Source organism: Macaca thibetana, chromosome 2, assembly GCF_024542745.1.
Source record: "Macaca thibetana thibetana isolate TM-01 chromosome 2, ASM2454274v1, whole genome shotgun sequence".
In the NCBI taxonomy this organism is placed as follows: Eukaryota; Metazoa; Chordata; class Mammalia; order Primates; family Cercopithecidae; genus Macaca; species Macaca thibetana.
Genome location: NC_065579.1, coordinates 454,535 through 462,882, shown reverse-complemented (window position 1 = coordinate 462,882; position 8,348 = coordinate 454,535).

Genomic DNA, 8,348 nt, shown 5'->3' with positions numbered 1-8,348 from the left:
CCCCTTTTTGTTCTCTGAATGTTGGCAATGGTCTATTGCAGCCAAATGGGAACGGGCAGGCAGGAGAGTGCCTCATCTAGAAAGAAGTGGCTCCTGGAAGCAGCTGGGAGGGGGCAGAGGTCCCTCATACTCCCCCAACCTGCTCTTGGAGCAGGAAAAGGGGCCTCTGTGACAGCCCTGCTCAGTGGCTCTCACTCTGAGGGGTGTCCTTGCTCAACCCAGGTGTGCACCCATCTGAGATGGCCTTGCATGGACCTGGTTGGGAAGGTTCAGTTGCAGCAACAACTGGAACCTGCCTACACCTAGTGTCTCCACTCACACATGGGGCTAGATCTTCCTCCCTCCTGTAGTGGTACAGCCAGAGTGGCAGAGGGGACAAGTCACTGCTGCAGTTCCCACGTGGGTCTGAGTGGGAGTCAGCCTGGGTGCCCATGTATTTCCCAATTACCTGGTTCCATCTGGGGGCTTCATGGACAGGAGTACTTTTCCAGGCCTCTTTTCCACATGCCATCTATAGGCCCAGGTTTCCCAAGTTTCTGGAGCCCCTCTTCCAGCCCAGCAAGCATGGTGTGTTGTAGGGGAAGGACATCAAGCCTACAGGCAGCAGAACCTGTCTGGGTATGTTCTCTACCCCTGGAGGCCCCTGGTTGTTTACTTCTTGGGGTGAGAGTCAGCTTAGGATCTCAACATTCTTGAAGGACTTCAGAACTGTACAGACAGCGGCTCAGGAGGCAGCAGGGGCTGGGACTGGCAGCTAACCAGTGTAGTGGGGGTTGTAGGGCTCAGTTTGGTCTTGCAGGGAATTCAGGGAGGCTTGGATTCGCTGAAGCTATAGATGAGCTTGGGCTTGGATATGGAAACAGCATGGAGCCGGGGCCCTTCTGCACGCTGGAATCTGAGTCGTTGCACCCTGGTGCACCCACAGATGTTCCCCACCTGGAGCACAGCTGTGGATAGAAGCCGGGAAAGCTGTGGAGGGAAGAGGAGGAGGAGGAGGGAGTCTCAGGGCAGCCCCAGCAGCCAGGCAGGGCCTCTGCAAGTGAGACGCAGATCCAGCCTGTTGGCCACTTAGCAGCTGCCTGGCCGGTTGCAAACCACCTGACCTCTGTTCACCAGTAAATGGGGGTTACAGAAGCACTTTCCTTCTGGGACTTCTGAAGCTTGAAGAGCAGCACACATCACGTGCTGAGAAAGCGCGGAACTCAGGCAAGCTTCTCCAAGAGCACCTCATCAGAATAGCCTCCAACCTGTACAGGACACCATCAAATCTCCCCATCCCTCATTCCAGCCGAAGAAATCAACCTGTACAGGACACCATCAAATCTCCCCATCCCTCATTCCAACCAAATAAACCAACTTGTACAGGACACCATCAAATCTCCCCATCCCTCATTCCAACCGAAGAAACCAACCTGTACAGGACACCATCAAATCCCCCCATCCCTCGTTCCAGCCGAAGAAATCAACCTGTACAGGACACCATCGAATCTCCCCATCCCTCATTCCAACCGAAGAAACCAACCTGTACAGGACACCATCGAATCTCCCCATCCCCATCCCTCGTTCCAACCGAAGAAACCAACCTGTACAGGACACCATCGAATCTCCCCATCCCTCGTTCCAGCCGAAGAAACCAACCTGTACAGGACACCATCGAATCTCCCCATCCCTCGTTCCAGCCGAAGAAACCAACCTGTACAGGACACCATCGAATCTCCCCATCCCTCGTTCCAGCCGAAGAAACCAACCTGTACAGGACACCATCAAATCCTCCCATCCCTCGTTCCAGCCGAAGAAATCAACCTGTACAGGACACCATCGAATCTCCCCATCCCTCCTTCCAGCCGAAGAAACCAACCTGTACAGGACACCATCGAATCTCCCCATCCCTCATTCCAACTGAAGAAAAGGGAGTCTCTGTCCTAGGGGAGCGAGCACAGGCCTATCTATGCAGTGGGCACACGGCCCAGGTTGGGGGAAGGCCCTTGGATACATGCTGGTTTCACCAGCTGTCTGTGGGTTGGGTTTGGTCTGGACCCCTGTACCCCAGGAGGCCGGTAGCCCCCTGCATGGGACAGGACTGGGAGGTGGGTGGGATGGCCGAGCTTTGAGGGAAGCCATTATTTGACGTCATGGGAAGTGGTGCAGGTGGTTGTTGGTGGCTCAGTTTTGCCGGATCTGGGTGATCACCCAAGGAGTGAAAATTGCCTTTTTATGAGAAATTGCCAAAACTGATGCGAGCTCATCAGTTGAAAAGGTGAGTAATGTGGACAGGCGGCTTCACCTGCCCCTTCCCCACAAGTAACTGGTGTTCAGAGGTGGATTTGTTTCCTTCCCAGCCTTTCCCCTTTGCATGTAGCTGTGTGCACGTACTTTTATGTGTACACACACGTTCCCTGGAGGGGTTACTTTTATTTTTTTTTATTTGGGGGGATAGCTAGTGAGGCAGCCGGACACTTGCTTATCTTGTCTTTTAAGTGTGGAGTCCTCCATGGAGTGGGCATCGGGGACTTTCTAGCTGGCCTCTGCCAGCTGTTTGTCTGCCCCAGTTTCTGCCCTTCACAGGCATGCTGGCCACCTGGTGTGACATTCAGTGGCCTTGTTTGCAGCTAGTGTGATGAGACAAGTGGATCAGGTACGTTATAAAACTGAGAAAGCACACAACGTGCAGAGGGAAAGGAATAATGACCATGTGTGTACTGCTCTGCTACAGTCCATGTCACATGACTGAGATGACAAACATGTTTTCACATAGCATTTGGGCCCTGAGAAAGGGCATTTATGTTTTACTTGTTATTTAAAACAGAGTTAGAAGAAATACTACCAGGGTTTCTTTTCTGTTTTCCCCAACTCCCACTTTACCCCTCAAGTTTACCTACCTCAGAGAGAAAGCGGAGCTCGCCTGGTTAATGAGAGCCTGAAATGATTTGAGCCAGGTCACTGTGTAAAAGTCATACTGCTTCTGTCTCCTTGTGTGTCATTTGCTCAGCTCAAGTATTTCGTAGCTCCCTGTACACAGGTAGCTGTGTTACCCTCCTAGCCTGCTTTCTTGGTTTGATACATGCCTAAGAGCATGTGGGAGCACTTAAGATCTAGGGTCATGGGAGGACTGTTCTGCCACCCAGCTCATCTCTCCAGCTCAGCCTGCATCCATGCCTTCCTCCATCTGATTCCAGAGTAGGGGATGAGAGGTCTCACACTGACCTCCAGCTCAGCCTGCATCCATGCCTTCCTCCATCTGATTCCAGAGCAGGGGGTGGGAGGTCTCACACCGACCTCAAGTTTATGGACTTTTTCCACCTCTGCTTTATCCATATCTACAACTTCTTTATCATCCTAAACTGAAACACCATACCCATAAATAAGTCTTTGACGAGAAGACTGATGCATTTTACTCCATAAAAATTAAAAATTTATAGGCAAGAAAAATGCCTCAAAGTCAAAAGTCAACAGACTGGGGAAATAGATCTGCAACGTACATGACAGACAAAAAGCTAATTTGGGATATATATATATATATATCTTAAATTATTAAAAGACCAACAACCAAGTTGAAAAATGGACAAGGGATGTAAAGAAACAGTTCAAAGAAACATGTAGATTTTAAAATGTTTGCTAATTTTTTTTACTGTGGTAAAATATGTAAAACAGAAAATTTAAGTACATTAAGTACAAATACATTGTTGTGCAACTATCACTACTATCCATTCCAAACCTGTCATCACCCCAAAGTGAAACTCTATCCACCGAGCAATGGCTCCCCTTTCCCTTTCCCCCATCCCCTGGAAACCACATCCTACTCTGTGTCTGTGAATTCAACTGCTCTAGGTATGCTATAAAAGTGGAAAGCATAGAGTATTTGCATTTTTTGGTGTTAATCTTTTCAAGGTTTATGTTGTAGCATTATTAGAATGCCTCTCCTTTTTAAGGCTGAATAATATATCATTGTGTGTATTGATCATATTTGCTTATCCATTCATCTGTACATGGACATTTGGGCTTTTTCTATCCTTTGGCTCTTGTGAATGCTGCTATAAACATGGGTGTGCAAATTCCCACTTTCGGTTTCTTGGCGTATATACCCAGATGTGGAATTACTGGATCATGTGGTGATTACTGTTTTCCACAGTGGCTGTGGCATCTTACTTTCCCACCAGCAGTGTGCAGGAGTCCTGACTTCTCCACATCCAGCATTTGCTGTTTTCTGGGGCTTTGTTGTTTTGGTTTGCTGGTGGTGGTTTTTTTGATGGCAGCTACACTTATATGTGTCAGTTGGTATTGCGTTGTGGTTTGGATTTACATTTTTCTCATGATTAGTGATGCTGTGCAGTTTATACTGTGCTTACTGGTCATTTATCTATCTTCTTTAAAGAAATATGTATTTAAAATCTTTGCGCATGTTTAAATTGGATTGTTTTGTTGTTGTTGCTGAGGTCTTTATATAGCCTGGTTATTACTTATCAAATATATAATGTGTGAATATTTTCTTTCCCTCCATGAATTTATTTTCAACCTATTGATTGCATCTTCAGATACATAAAAGCTTTTCACTTTGATGAAATTCTTTTCATGTATTTTTGTTGTTGTTGTGTGTGCTTTCACTGTCATATCCAAGAAATTATTGTCAGATTCTACATTATGAAACATTTTTCATGTGTTTTCTTCTAAGGGTTTTATAGTTTTAGCTTTTACAATTAGATGTTTGGTCCATTTTAAATTAAGTTTTTTATATGGTGTAAAATAAGGGTCCAGCTTTATTGGTTTCCATGTAAATACTCATTTTTAACACCATTTAAAAATATACTGTCCTTTCCCCCATTGAATAGTTTTGACTCCCTTATTAAAAATCATGACCATATTTTTTGGTTCTTTTTTTCTATTGCATTGGTCTTTCTGTCTGTCTCTATGCTGGTACAACATCATTTTGGGCACTGAAGCATTACAGTAAGTTTGAAACCAGGAGGTGTTAGTTCTCTAACTTTGTTAGTTTTTAAGATTGATTTGGCTACTTGGGGTTTTTTGAGATTTCATCTGAATTTTAGAATAGAATTTTCTATTTTTTCAAATATTAGAATTTTTATAGTGATTTTATTGAATCCGTAGGTGACTATAGATAACAATGGCATCTTGACAAGGTTTTGTGTTCCAATCCATAAACATATGATGTCTTTTCATTTATTTGTCATTTTTAATACTTTTCTGCAATGTTTATAGGTTTTGCTATGCAGGTTTTTCATTTCCTTGGTTAAGCTAGTTTCTAAGTATTTTATTTTTTTGACGCTATCATAAATGATACTGTTGTCTTGATTTCTTCTTCAGATAGTTTGTTATTGTAGAAATACAACTGATTTTTGTGTGTTGATTTTGTATCCTGTAGTTTTGCTGAATGTTATTTATTCCATCTGATAGTTTATCTCACAGAAACTAAAAGATTTTTAATATATAAGATTATGTCATTTGTGAACAGAAAATTTTACTTTTTTAAATATCAGAATATCTTTTATTATTTTACTTGCCTTATTGTTTTAGCTAACTAGAACGTTCAGTACTATATTAAGTAAAAGTAGTAAAAGCAGGCTTCCTTGTTTTTGCTCTTAGGGTAAAAGCTTTCAGTATTTCATTATAATGTTAGCTGTGTGTGTGTGTGTGTGTTTTTTTTTTTTTTAAATATAACATTATGTTAAGGTGTTTTATTCCTTTTTATAGTTTATTAAGTATATTTTATCATGCATGTGGGTTAAATTTTGACAAATGCTTTTTCTTCTTTGATTAAGATGATCACATGAGGGTTTTTTCTTCTTATGTTAATGCGATATTACATAGATTTTCACGTGTTGGAACACACTTTTATTTCAGGAGTCAATTATACTCATTTATACTGTATAATCCTTTTAATGTACCACTAAATTTGAATTGCTGGTATTTTGTTGAGGATTTTTGCATCAGCATTTGTAAGGGGTGTTTGTTTGTAGTTTTCTTATGGTGCCTTTGTCTGGCTTGGTGTCAGGGCAATACTAGCCTCATAGAATAAGTTAGAAAATGTTACCTCCTCTTCAATGTTTGGAAAAAGTTTGAGAAAAACTGGCATTAATTTTGCTTTAAACATTGGGTAGAATTCAACAGTGAAGCCCTCTGGTCCAGGCTTTTCTTTGTTGCTGAGTTTTTGATTACTGATGCCGTCTTCTTGCTGAATCTCCTTGTTGAATAGGTTTTTAGTAGGTTTTTTGTTTCTAGGAATTTGTTCATTTTATTTAAGTTATTCGATTTTTTTAGTGTACTATTCCTTGTGGTACTCTCTTACATCCTTTATTTACTCCAAAAATTTGGTAGTAATGAACTCATTTTATTTTGAGTTTTGTAATTTGAATATTCTCTTTTTTTCTTAGTCAATCTAGTTAAAGGTTGAACTTTTTCAGAGAACAAACTTGGTTTTGTTGATTTTTGATATTGTTTTTCTATTCTCTGTTTCACTTATTTCCACTTCTATCTTTATCATTTTTTATTTTGCTAGCTTTTCATCATTTCCTCTTTTCCACTCTGTTATTAGTTCATTAGGTATAAAGTTAAGTTGTTGATTTGATGTCTTTTTTTAATAATCATTTGTAGCTATAAATTTTTCTCTTATGGTACTGTTTTTGACATATCTCTTAACTTTTGGTGTTTCATATTTTTAATTTATCTCTAGATATTTTCTGTTTTGTGATTTCTTCTTTTATCCATCCTTGAGTGTTCAATACCTGTATTTTTAGATATAAAATGTGTAACTTACAGAATTTTCTTGATTTGTTACAATTTTATTTGTTGTAAGATTTATTTCAGAATTAAATGTGTGTATTAACATTTGTTATGTTCTCATAAACTTTGTAATACATGGAGATTCCTGATCTGCATATGTAAGCCTCTACATGAAAATTATTTTGAAGCCTTTAACCTTCTGTTTTAATATTCCAAATATCTAAATGAAATTGAGATTTTGGTTTTTGAGATGAAATCATGGTAGGTGATTGAGAAATGCTTAAAAATTAGCCAAAACTTAAAATTAAGCTAAAGTTTACATTCAAGATTCAACCTGAATGAGTCACTCTGTATTGCTGGTAATAAAAAGTAAGTGTTTAATGGTATAAAAGCAAACTTCAGAGAATGTTTTTTTCCCCCCAGTTGACATCAAATTGAAAGCTGTGAAAAATTTTTTTGGCCTTATGAACTTTTTACTTTAGAATTCCAACTTTTTCTAGTTAAAATTTTTCTAAACAGATTCCTATGTATTTGAAAGACAAATGATTTTTTTAGTTGAAATGCTTAAGAAATTTTTAAGAAGTTAAAGCTGCTGTGCTTGTTCTTGCTTTAAATAGTTTATTTAATATAACTACATTTTAGCAGTTTGATTGTTAAGTTCCTGTAAACTTTGGTTAAGAAGCAGAAAGCATTATGTGAGATTTTTGACACATGCTTTCAAGGAATCTCTTTTAAAAATGTTAAAGGTAGAACTATTTAATATAAAATTGAATCTTTAATTATGTGTTTGCATAATTTGAAAACCTATGTCTCACAGCTTTTTTAATGCCCAAGTATGATATATGTCTTCCTTTAGTAAGATGCAGATAATAATTGTAGTTACCATGGGCTAACTATATGCCACATGGCATGCTAAATTCTTCATGTATATTTATCTTCTAATCTTCAGAATTGTCTAATAAGTTTGACAGTTTTAGTGTCTCCATTTTTACAGCCATTTCATTATACAGTCTCATCATTTTTCTGTGCTTGATTCTTTATAATTTGTTTTTTTATGTGCTTTTATTCCCAATAATAAACATTTAGAAATTAGAAATTAGAAAACTGAGATTTAAAAATGGAATAAATTGTCCATGGGACACCCAGATATAAGATGCAGAGCCAGGATTAAAACTGGCATCTGTCCGATTCTAAAACCTGCGATGGTAACCACTGTAATTGCAGCAAAACTTCCTTGATCATTCTACATGAATTAACTTATCTGTCTCTTTCTTCTCTCATTCTTCATTGTTGTTCTTAGTACTCATTACGACTTGATGTGCATTGTAAATTTTTTTATAGAGATGGGGTCTCACTGATAATCATACATGTATATTTTTAACTTGATATCTTTCTCTCTTGCTCTTTCATTCACTGTTCTAAAACAATTCAGGCATTTGTATGTGGTTTGTAGGTATTGGTTGATAACTTAAATGAATGAATGTAATTAGTATATTCTGCACAGCATCAGTGCATATATTATTAAAGATGTTATTGATTTTGTGTTTTTCTCTCTTTATATTTTTCTTTCTATATTGCAACAGTCCCCAGTCTTTTTGACACCAGGGACTAGT